At 45.2% G+C, this 13,096-nt stretch overlaps 1 protein-coding gene across 2 annotated transcripts in view; it reads right to left on the reverse strand.

Annotated features, from left to right (window-relative positions):
- The window catches only part of RAI1 (retinoic acid induced 1), a 177,560-nt gene extending 165,933 nt beyond the window's left edge, over positions 1-11,627 (reverse strand). For both annotated transcript variants that reach the window (XM_066576683.1, XM_066576682.1), the window contains exon 1: positions 11,490-11,627. The gene's annotated coding sequence lies outside the window, so the exon portion shown is untranslated. The remainder of the gene's footprint in view (positions 1-11,489) is intronic.
- Between the last annotated feature and the right edge of the window lie 1,469 nt (positions 11,628-13,096).

Consider the following 13,096-nt stretch of genomic DNA (forward strand, 5'->3'; position numbering starts at 1 on the left):
ATATTCCGGCCGCGGTGAATGCTTTCCTTAGCGTTGCTATGGAAAGCGTAGAATCATAGCGATTCTCCGCTCGCGGCCGGCAAATCCCAGCATGCTGCGAATTGTCGCGATTCTCTGCGATGAGCCTATCGGCTCCATCAGCTGGCTCCTGCTCCCCAGTGACGTAGATCCGCCGCGGGATTGCCCGTGTTCAGGCAGCCTAAGACCAGATTCCATATTTGATTATCAAACGATTCCACATATCATAAACAATATGTATTATACAATTTTTTCTGCTATATAGATGGGTTTGTATGTAGGCGAAAAGAAATAACCAGGACCTTAGGGGTGGCTTCACAGTGGTGAGGGAATCGCGCAATTTCTCACCGCTGCGAGAAATGGCTCGATGCACATTTGCGATGTTTTAACGCTTGTGATGCAGCGTCCAGCTGAAGAAGAGTGCAGGGATCTGCAAGAAGACATGCCAGAGATTGAAGCGCTAGTAAGGTGATGTGCGCTCTCTTTTTTTCCCCTCTTCATTTACATTTCACCCCCCCCCCCCCTCTGAAAATCATCCTTGTCGCTGAGAGTCCCCTGCCACTGCTGTCATAGCAGTGGCAGAGGACAGCAACCCTCACCCATTGATTTCAATGGGGCTGGCGCTTCTGTCGCTAGCCCCATTGGAAGCAATGGGAGAAGAACAGGAGATTCCTTCAGCCCAGCAGGGATGGAAGGCTTTTTCCCCTTTGGAAACGCCTCGCATCCAGAGCTTCAGAAGGATTGCGAGAGCGATATTGGCGCATCAATCACATCCCGATATCGCTCTAGCCAGTGTGCAGGAACCCTAAATAATCAATGTGAGACATTATTTTACATAGGGGGCAATATGACAGTAGTATTCTTGTACATAGGGGGCAGTATTATAGTAGTTATATTCTTGTACATAGGGGGCAGTATTATAGTAGTTATATTCTTGTACATAGGGGGCAGTATTATAGTAGTTATATTCTTGTACATAGGGGGGCAGTATTATAGTAGTTATATTCTTGTACATAGGGGGCAGTATTATAGTAGTTATATTCTTGTACATAGGGGGGCAGTATTATAGTAGTTATATTCTTGTACATAGGGAGCAGTATTATAGTAGTTATATTCTTGTACATAGGGGGCAGTATTATGGTAGTTATATTCTTGTACATAGGGGGTCAGTATTATAGTAGTTATATTCTTGTACATGGGAGCAGTATTATAGTAGTTATATTCTTGTACATAGAGGTCAGTATTATAGTAGCTATATTCTTGTACATAGGGGGCAGTATTATAGTAGTTATATTCTTGTACATAGGGGACAGTATTATAGTAGTTATATTCTTGTACATAGGGAGCAGTATTATAGTAGTTATATTCTTGTACATAGGGAGCAGTATTATAGTAGTTATATTCTTGTACATAGGGAGCAGTATTATAGTAGTTAGATTCCTATACATAGGGAGCAGTATTATAGTAGTTATATTCTTGTACATGGGGGCAGTATTATAGTAGTTATATTCTTGTACATAGAGGGCAGTATTATAGTAGTTATATTCTTGTACATAGGGGGCAGTATTATAGTAGTTATATTCTCGTACATAGAGGCAGTATTATAGTAATTATATTCTTGTACATAGGGGACAGTATTATAGTAGTTATATTCTTGTACATAGGGGGCAGTATTATAGTAGTTATATTCTTGTACATAGGGACAGTATTATAGTAGTTATATTCTTGTACATAGGGGGCAGTATTATAGTAGTTATATTCTTGTACATAGGGGGCAGTATTATAGTAGTTATATTCTTGTACATAGGGGGCAGTATTATAGTAGTTATATTCTTGTACATAGGGGGCAGTATTATAGTAGTTATATTCTTGTACATAGGGACAGTATTATAGTAGTTATATTCTTGTACATAGGGGGCAGTATTATAGTAGTTATATTCTTGTACATAGGGGGCAGTATTATAGTAGTTATATTCTTGTACATAGGAAGCAGTATTATAGTAGTTATATTCTTGTACATAGGGGACAGTATTATAGTAGTTATATTCTTGTACATAGGGACAGTATTATAGTAGTTATATTCTTGTACATAGGGGGCAGTATTATAGTAGTTATATTCTTGTACATAGGGGGCAGTATTATAGTAGTTATATTCTGGTACATAGGGGGCAGTATTATAGTAGTTATATTCTTGTACATAGAGGGCAGTATTATAGTAGTTATGTCCTTGTACATAGGGGGCAGTATTATAGTAGTTATATTCTTGGACATAGGGGACAGTATTATAGTAGTTATATTCTTGGACATAGGGGGTAGTATTATAGTAGTTATATTCTTGTACATAGGGGGCAGTATTATAGTAGTTATATTCTTGTACATAGGGGGCAGTATTATAGTAGTTATATTCTTGTACATAGGGGACAGTATTATAGTAGTTATATTCTTGTACATAGGGGACAGTATTATAGTAGTTATATTCTTGTACATAGGGGGCAGTATTATAGTAGTTATATTATTGTACATAAGGGGGCAGTAATATAGTAGTTATAATTTTGTACACAGGGGGCAGTATTATAGGTATTATATTCTTGTACATAGAGGGCAGTATTATAGCAGTTATATTCTTGTACATAGGGGGCAGTATTATAGTAGTTATATTCTTGTACATAGGGGACAGTATTATAGTAGTTATATTCTTGTACATAGGGGACAGTATTATAGTAGTTATATTCTTGTACATAGGGGACAGTATTATAGTAGTTATATTCTTGTACATAGGGGCAGTATTATAGTAGTTATATTCTTGTACATAGGGGGCAGTGTTATAGTAGTTATATTTTTGTACATAGGGGCAGTATTATAGTGGTTATATTATTGTACATAGCGAGGCAGTATTTCTGAGGGACAATAATATTACCTAGTGTCCTCTATTTGCCCTGTTCTCCTGCAGATCCATCTGTTCATAGACCCCTCTTCTGTCTTCTAGAATGGTTACAGCACTTCTCTTACCATCTGATTGGTAGTGAATCAGTAGTCTAAGATATCACAGCTGCTCCCTGATAGGCCTAGGCTTCTCAAGTGAGCAGCTCTGGTCAACCAAAGAGCAGCATGCAATATATTAGTAGGAAGTCAAATGACTGTTGCCACCATCTTAGAAAAAGATAAAAGGGGCACAGAAACCGCAGGAGGCCAGTGCGAACGAAGGGCAGCAGATAATGACAATCCTGATAATAACTTTACATTTTGTCTTCGGTATGGGAGAGTCACTTTAATATTAATAGGAACTATAATTGCCCTTTAAGAGGAAATTGGACACTGCTGTACATTCCCTCAGCAGAAGAACATGCAATCTAAAAAATATGTTTTCAGCCGCTACCCAAAGCCGTTTCTAATATTATACCTCCTTCCCGTTCCCTTTGTACAGACTTATGTCATTTATTTCTGCAACGTGCAAAGCTCCAGACTGCAAACCGCAAACAACTGTACTGCTGACCCAGCCGTACCCTCTCAGGAGGTTACAGACCGGCCCATTTGGCCTCCCCAGACTGCTGCCTGCTAATGCCTCCTGTTCCACTGATCTAATCCCCAAACAATTACACTGTCTGAGAATTTGAAGGTTTTTAGAGTGACTGCAAACTGTGGGGCGCCAGCCTTGCTGGGGTTAACAGCGCTGTGTTTTTATACATATATATGTATATACTCTTTGTAAAAAAATATATATAATCGTGCTTCTAGGAGTCGTTAATTTGCTGAAACTCAGCATGAAGTTACATCTCAGGGAAATATGCAAATGATGAGAGTTGTGCTGATTAGATGAACGGTCTTGTCAGCTGAGACCTTAAGACCTCATGCCCACGACCATCGCAGGATACGCCCACGGATTTATGCTGCGGAAGTACCCCTGTGTTAAACAAAACGAGTCAGCTGGTGATCGCGGAAAAACGCATGTTTTTCCGCGGTCCCCATTAATACTATATTAATGGAGACCTCCGGCGGTGGAAATCCGCAGAAAATGGAACATGCCGCGATTTATTTCCCGCTGCGGAATCCGAGCTAAAATTCAGAGTGCGGGCATTGGCTGGCAGAAAAGCTATTAGGCTCAATAGAACCTAATAGCTGCAGAATTTCGCCGCGGATTTACACCGCGGGAACTACGGTAGAAATACGTTTGTGCGCATTTGGCCTAAAAGCTGTTCCCCCTTGGCCTATAAAAGGCTCTCGAAGGCTCCTTGTGTGTGGTGACCTCTTCTTCCACTTGTGTAGAGCTTGTTGACCACTAGACGCCTCTACGACGCAGAGAAGAGATTTCACCCCGTTACCAGAGTCTGAGAGGGGCGCATTATTGGGATGTGAGAAGCTCGATTGTCGCATCGTTGAATTGTCCCCCAACCGGGCCGTTCTTACCAGACTGTTAGGGGGTGTTGGGACCAGTGGATGGGGGAGGGCACAAAAGGTGACCGGGCTCAGGACGCCCCCTACAGACCACCAGTAGAGAGGAGTGACTGACCAGACTGTTAGGAGGTGTTGGGACCAGTGGATGGGGGAGGGCACACAAGGTGACCGGGCTCAGGACGCCCCCTACAGACCCCCAGTAGAGAGGGGCATCTGACCAGACTTTTAGGAGGCGTTTGGACCAGTGGACGTGTCAGGGCACACTAGGTGATAGGGCTCAGGACCCCCTGACAGACCACCAGTAGAGAGGAGCATCTGACCAGACTGTTAGGAGGTGTTTGGACCAGTGGATGTGTGAGGGCACACAAGGTGACCGGGCTCAGGACACCCCCTACAGACCCCCAGTAGAGAGGGACATCTGACCAGACTTTTAGGAGGCGTTTGGACCAGTGGACGTGTCAGGGCACACTAGGTGATAGGGCTCAGGACCCCCTGACAGACCACCAGTAGAGAGGAGCATCTGACCAGACTGTTAGGAGGTGTTTGGACCAGTGGATGTGTGAGGGCACACAAGGTGACAGGGCTCAGGACCCCCTGACAGACCACCAGTAGAGAGGAGCATCTGATCGTTCGACAAGCACCAGCAGCTCTAACTGTTTCATTGTACACAATCCAGAGACAGGGAACGCCATCATTACACTCCTGTGACTGTTGGAACCATTTCCAGGTGCTTGGCTGAAGGATATTTGGTCTCACAGCCACATTACATGTACGGCCTCTGACACCCACCGTCGCCTCCATTTGCAGGGGTGTCGTGAACGACGATACTGGACGCTATGGAGGGGAACTGGGTTGTCTTCAGTGATGAATCTATCTATATATATATATATATATATATATATATATATATACACACACATACATATATATATATTTATACACACATACATACATATATATATATATATATATAATTACGCACACACATTATGAATATATATATACACACACACACATACATACATAGACACGCACACAAATGTTTTTTCTCCTTCCAGATATTTCCATCTGTGCTGAAGCACTCGGCCCTCTCAATTAAAACCGCCAAGGATAAAAAAGTCCGCTTAGTGTTACTGAAAGATTCCAGTATAGATTTCCTTTGCTCGCCTCAAGGGAATAATAAAAGCCGTCTAGTTCTTTTATCAAAGCCTCCTCACTTCTCTCTCTCTGGGGGGAGAAAGCTGGCTGAGAGTGGATGGCACAACCGACAGCTGCTCACATTAAACAGCTGAGAGCGCGGTGTGAGCGGGGAAACTAGGGTGGTGCCGGACTGTAACCGCTTACCATATGACTATCTGTTCTGGGGAGGAAGCAGTTAAATAACACATCTATGCTTTACAGGGATCTAACCTAAGTCCGCCATTTCCATATTATTTTTTCGGATGGAGATAAGCGGTTGCCAGACACACCTCGCTTACATCAGGGTAGGGGGTGCAGAGTTAGTGGTGGTATCCAGGGCCTGCCAAGGCTTAAAGCCCCGCATGCCACATAAGACACCATGATAATAAATGGCGCATCGTACGTTGTGGTGATGTGATAGATTTTTTACTTAGGCCAGCAGATACGAGATTATTAGCAGATTGCCTGAAAATGTGTCACATCTCCAACAAAGATCTCATGACGATGCCCAGGTTATAGTTATCCACCATGTCACATGGAGCGGTTTGTGCCGATCAGCGGGTCTGGTACTCGCCTATCGGCTTTACATCAGTCCATTCCGACGCTATGCGGGACAAATGATTGGAAAAGGTATCATTCGCCCTGCAAAAAACGGACAGCACATGGCTGGCATACGGATAGCATCTGCGGGCTGTCCGTTTTTTTCTCTCTCCATTGACTTCAATAGGCTAGTCTTGTCCATAAAATGTATTAGAATAGTGCTTGCGATGAGTTTTTTGACTGCGCCAAAAAACTCAATATTGTGTGTTGCAGCATAGAATAGTGTGAGTCTGTATGCTGTCTTTATGTAGTCAGTGTGTTTATCGTGCTGTGATAAGCAGACACCCCTGACGCCGCTTATCTTGTGATGGAACCACGGAGGGAGGAGTTGGGGCATGTTCATACGGGGCAGGGTGTGCTGTGAAATGTCTGCAACAGATATTCTGCATCAGAACCTATCATGGTTTTTAACGCAGATTTTGGTGTCGAATTTAACCCCTTAGGCCTCATGTCAACTAGCTAAATGGAATTGCGGATTCCGCCGCGGATTTTGCCCATAGGGAATCATTGGCCATCCGTGGTCCAGTAAATTGATTTTTGCACCCGCGGATGTCATTTTAAAAGAATTGCGTTTTTCACGCGCGGGAGAAAAAACGTGGCATGCTCCATTCTGCCGCGGATTCCGCGCGGATCGGCAACATTGCTATCACATTGATAGCAATGTGTGCGGATATCTGCATGCAAAAAAATACTATTTAAAGAAAATCCGCGGCAGATTCTGCGCGGATTGTACTTTTCTAGTGGACATGAGGCCTAAAGAGGTGATTTCCGTAGCGTAGTTGGCGGTATAACAGACATTGCTACGGATTTAAATTCCAGACCGCGTGTTAATTTCCGCACAGGTTTTGTGTCGATTTTTTTCCGCAGCATGGGTTCACATGAGACGGAAATCTTGTGGAAATCTCACCGAATGTCCACAGCGGGACTGAAGCAGTATATGCACGTTGGCGTGGGTTTTAAAGCGTTTTTCCCGCTTGTATTCCGCTGTGAAAATCTGTCCTTATAGAGAGACTCTGCAGCAGAAATGGCGCAAAAATTGACGTTGCAGATTTGACATTCCGTGCCGTGTGTCATTCTCCACACGGCTTGTCCGCAGCGGACTGTCGGCAACATGTGAAAGAGATTTTTGCAAATCCCACCCACTTTGCTGCTTAGGAATTGCAGCGGAATTTCTGTGTAGAGGGTCGACACGAAAATTCGGCGGCAATGCTGCCCCGTATAAACCCAGCCTGACATGTCAGTCTATGAGACGTTCCAGAATATGGGACCGGTAATACATGATGGCTGAAGTCAGGCTCGTCTACAGGAGGCGCTCCGGATTTACAAAAATGGCGGTGGAGTATTATGAAAACATGTTGTCTGCGGCCGGTCAAACCCACAGTATAGTCCATGACGGACTTATAGCTGCAGGTCCTGTTGGGAGGAAGGGGGTCCCGCAGCCCCTGATTTGAAAAGTCTCCACTGAACTCAATGAGGAATTGCTGTGGACACGCCCTCTAGATGTGATGAGGGTCTCAGGGTGACTGTCTGAGGTAAATAACCTTCCTCCGCAGCACCAGCCTTGGCTGACTGGGGGAGAGTTATAAAGCAACCAATCACAGCGCAGCTTCCATCTCTCAAATGGCTGTGGTAAAATGAAAGCTGCACTGTGATTGGTTGCTATGGGGTACACCCTCCCAGGCAAGGACAGCGTCCATAGCAACCAGATTCTCGCTTTCATTTTTCCAGACATTTTGAGACAAGCGACCTGACTGGTTGCTGTGGGAATCTCCTCTGTCTGCATTAGGTCACGCTGATCTCCACAAGTACCAATTAGATGGCAGCTCCCATTTTACAAGTAAAAAGAAGGAGGCAACTGATTGGTTGTCACGAGTCAAACTCAAGGCCCGCGGGCCGCGTCCAGCTACCACGCCGTTTTGGGCTCATGTCCACGACTGTGTATTCACTGCGTATTACGCATGCGTTGCACGGCGGCGGTGAATGGAGTCAATGAAAGTCAATCAAACTGCGCATGTCCGTGTCCGCACTATTCGTGGGCATGCACAGTGCCATACACAGCCCAGACGTGGTCCCTGCCGGCAGAGCGTATGGGCTGTAATGTATAGAACGCTGCAGGAGCCCCATGTGAGCGAGCCCTGACACAAAGCGTAAATACGCCTGATTTTCGTGGCATTCTGTCTAGATCAGATTTGAATTCTTTTCTCTGGTATATTCCTTGTATAGTGACAAATATCAACTTTGGCGCTGACCCCCAACGGGCAGGAAATGATAAATGTTCAGAACGTTTCATGGATCAGAATCCATAAATTCAATTATCGATCGCCTTTTACAATTCAGAAAACGAACAGAACAGCCTGTATTTAAGGAAAAGCTCCAGCTGCGAGATAATTGGTAACCTACTGCCCCCCATCCCCCCCCCACCCCCACAACGGCGCCATTATAGCATTCATACAGGTAAACTAAATCAAACTTCTCCAACTGAAATCCGTTCAACAGCCACTTCAGACACTCGCCATTTATGAAAAAAGTTTTAGCAAAAAAAGTCGCCAATAGGTGGCGCTGTAACTATGCAAATTATATTACAAAGGTTCAATAAGCCCCCTTTGTTTTCAGCAACGCGCTCCATTCGCAAAACCATGTTTTCCACGGCTGAACGTGGTGAGTCAGCTTTAATCGTAACAACATGCTGATGAATGCTTCAGATCTGAAACTGATGCGGGTCTGTCACGGTAGACCTGGTCCCCTACAGCGCCACCTATCGGTGACTTTTTTACTAAAATATTTTTCGATAAATTAAGAGTGCATCGCCTGAAGTGGCCATCGTCCGAACTTCATCTCATTTGGCGCAGCAGAATGCCCTTCAGAGGCCTCTGAGTTGGGGAACTTTAACTTCGCCAACCCTGTCCCCTAGACCGCTGTTCCTCTCCTTAGCAGAAGAACAAAAAAATAACCTCTCTCTAAACTCATCCAATTCTTCCAAAAAGAATAATTACAGCAGGATTATATATAATTTATTTTTTTTTTTAATGGAGTTTCCCTTTAAATAAAAATGTAAAATTAGAGCCCCTTCCGCACGTGTTTTTCGCGGTGAGCGCTTCCTGCCACTCGGAATACTTCCATCTCCCACATTTTCCTGTAATTCCATATACAGCATCACAGCAGCCACAAATATACACACCGTAGGCAACGTTCCCACAGGTAAGGCTGTCTCTGGCGGGCGCAGCAAATTAGGTCATTAGCCGAGCTCCCCAGGCGCATCCACAGCGCACCGTAATATATACATCCACACAAGAGGAAATACAGGACCGTCCAGGTAAGGACCCCCACCGGCTCCGCTCACACCTGCCGCCACCAGCGCCTTGTTCCCTGGGGTCACCCCTAAAATCAGGTCAACAATGTGTTTGCATCAACAACTTTCCATCCCAGTTTCCTGCCTGCTGGCTGATATGTTATAACACTATATACAATATTATAAATGGCGGCTCTTGCCCTTTAAATATGTTATACGAAAGCTTCCGTAGGCGGGGTGCTGCGCCATTTTTTAGTCCTAACTGACATTGACCCCAATACTTCAATATGTCACACTTACAGGATGTTGAGATATGCGGAGCGGTTTGTGGGGTCCTCACATTGGAGAGTCGGTGGGCACCTGTTGTTTTTTTTTACTTGCGGCGAAGAAAATGCCCGGAGCCCCCACCCCCATTGGAATGACCCTCACAAACAACATCCCGTATCTCAGCATCCCAGGCGGTATTTACAGGATGAGTGGGATATCCGTCCGAGTAATCTCAGACCAATGTCGCACTCTTGGGCCACTCTCACACACGCGTTCAGGTAAACGACGCTCGGAACCGCAGCATTTTGCCACGATTTTGAGCGCTGTTGTTGAACACGTCACAGCGTTTGACAGCGCTTTTTAACGCATCCCATCATTCTGATGGATGTCAGGGTGCGTTAAAAACACGAAACGCTGAAAAATAGGACAGAGCTAAAAAATGGCGGTGTTACAAACGCCATGTTTGACACGTTTTGTGAATAATAAAAATTGAAAAATCGCACTCACGTGAAAACTGCGTCAGCATGAAGGGCAATCCGATTTTTTTTGCTGCAATAGGAACTAATAGGGAATTCTTAAAGGAGTTTTCCCGAATTACAGCTTATGGATAAAATACTTTCCCAGGCACTAAAATAACAAATAAGCGTATATTCGCCGCTCCCGATGTGTACCACGGCGCTGATCCGGATCTCCCCTCTCACGTCACTTTTACGGGCTGACCCAGTCTGTTTCCAGGAGGTCACGGGCGCTGCAGCCAATAACAGAGCTCAGTGATCGATTGCTGGGCTCTGTGATTGGCTACAGCGCCTGTGACATCCCATAAACAGGGCGGAACTTTGGCCAGTAAATAAAACCGGATTGGAGGACTGAGAGGCGCCGCAGGACACAGCGGGAGTCGGGAGTATACTTTTTTTTTTGGTATTTTACCCATAAGTAAGCTATTTTCCTGTGCAAATTCCATCCATATTGCAATCGGACAGAACTCACACATGAAAATCGCCAGTGTGAATACATGGCCAACGGCAAATAGCGCCCGAGATTCTGGAAAGTACCATCTCACAGAAAAACGGACACCCCGTCCGTGTGCTGCGCGTACTTGTGAGTCCTTTCCTTTTGTGAGAATCACACAGAAATAGGACCTGCTTCAGATTTTCCGTCTCGCAGTATTGGCGCGAAAGCAAAAAACGAACATGTTGTAAATGAACCCTTTGGAAGTAACGAGTTATGTTTTGTGTTTCGTCCAGTCGCACAGAACTCGCGCATTTTTCATGCTTGAATGTGACCTGAGAGTGAAGAGGGATGAGGAGGTTCACAAACTTACCTGCTTCTTCTAAAACAGACCCCCCACGAATATCAGACGGTCATCGTAGTGTGCCCCTAATAGAACAGAGACTATATGGGGGCCCTACATTCTTGGCACCACTGAGTTCTGCGCTTTTGGCCACCAGCAAACAGCATTTTATGTTACCAGCCGGGAAAAGAGGGGGTAGATGGCAAATCAGTTCCGATAACTTCTGGCTTTTGTAGGACTACAGTGCCCAGCATCCCTGGCACGACCACCCAGTGCCAGCACACATCTCAGCATGACATCACTGCCCAGACAAGGATCATCTATCTTTTGCAAGTGACATCTGAGTGTAGAAGAAGCTGGCACAGCCTGTGCCCTGGTATCCTGCCCCTGGCACACAGCCTGGCTCCCCTGCAGCACACACATTACAGTACAGCCCCCCAAATCAGCACTTACCTCCTCTCTCCTGGGGTGCAGACAGCTCCCGGGCATGTAGGGTCCACCAAGCACAGGAGGCAGCTGGCAGTGCCAGGCTCACAGGTGAGGGGTAGTGCCAAGCTGCAGACTGGGTATTCCTGCTCCCTTCAGCTGCTGTACAAAGGCTTCCGGAGGAGGCTGCAAGGAATAGAAGGGGGAGCCAGGTGTCCTGTCGGTGCCAACAGCGCCCCCTGCTGGTAGAAGATCAGACTCCACCGCCTCCTAGATTAACCCATTGTACTGCAAGCATCTATAGTGATGTGTTAGGGACTACAAGTGCCAGCATGATACTACAGCTCAGCTCTAGGATGGGGAGTGGAGTGTAACTGTAGCCCATGTACTATGCTTAGATACATCAGCTTAGCAGGCAGTATCACACACGATAAGCTGAGATACACTTAAGCCAGATTCAATGGAGCATAAGCATAATTGCACGTGTATCTGCGCCACATTTTTTCAGAATGTGCGTTGCGTATTTGAGCATGCAACTGCGTTTTTTACTGTACTGTTTGCACCCGCCATAAGCAGAAAATAGAGCCCATTGATTTAAGCGCGTATTTTGTGTGCGCAATTGCGTTGGGCCAAAAAAATAGCATGCTTTTCTTTCCTGCACTATTTCAATGGCTGGAAGCATCAGCGCAATTTTTTTTTTCTGTGCGTACCATTGCGCAAAAAGTACAGTAAATACGCAACTTCCATTCCACAAAAACACACGCAAGTACGTTTACGCTCGTGTGAAGGGGCCTTAGGGATGTGTTTACACGGGCAAGTTTCATGTGCAATTTGTGTCCATTGTGCGATGTACGTAAAATGCACCCATGGCTTTCAATGGGTTAATTTACATTAGTGCGAAAATAAAAAATCACAGCATGTCCCACTTTTGGGCTATTCTGTTCAAGAACATATATGGTTTCTTATAGGAGCCCCCCCCCCTCAATAATCACATGTAACCGTCTATTTTCACAATTGAAACAACACGTAATTTTCCGCGCGTGATAAACGCATGATTTCGGAGATTATAGAATAATCTCTCGCAGAAAACAAATTGCAGCTTTACAAGAGTGATACGGACCGATACTGTGCTCACCCAGGTAAATATGGCCTTAGATACACGGATATAATATCACGCATGATGGGCTTGGATACACAGTATGGGGCGTGATTGGTTTAGATATTAGATACAATGTAACACTTGCTATGCTTAGATACACTGAGGGCGGGCTCACACACACGTATTTGTGCGCACAGGCAATATGCAGTGAATAGAACCCATTGATAATCAGTTTACTCTCTTTTTCACTTTTGCACATACTCTATTTTAGTGCACACTTGCGCACCAAAGAAGTCTATGGTGGGTGCGCAATTTTGCAGAGAAAAGAACACACTAATTAAGCTTTATGGCCTTTTAACTTGGGTCACGGCTGTGTCCCACGCCAATGTAAACGGTCCTAGTCAGGGCCAATAGTACAGCCAGAACCCTAGATACGTGTGCGCTAACGCAACGTCCACAGCGCAAGATCGTTGCGTTTTGCGCATACACGCGAGTAAATCTGCCGTAGTACAATATCTCGATGTAATGAAACACG

Source organism: Eleutherodactylus coqui, chromosome 8, assembly GCF_035609145.1.
Source record: "Eleutherodactylus coqui strain aEleCoq1 chromosome 8, aEleCoq1.hap1, whole genome shotgun sequence".
Classification (NCBI taxonomy): domain Eukaryota; kingdom Metazoa; phylum Chordata; class Amphibia; order Anura; family Eleutherodactylidae; genus Eleutherodactylus; species Eleutherodactylus coqui.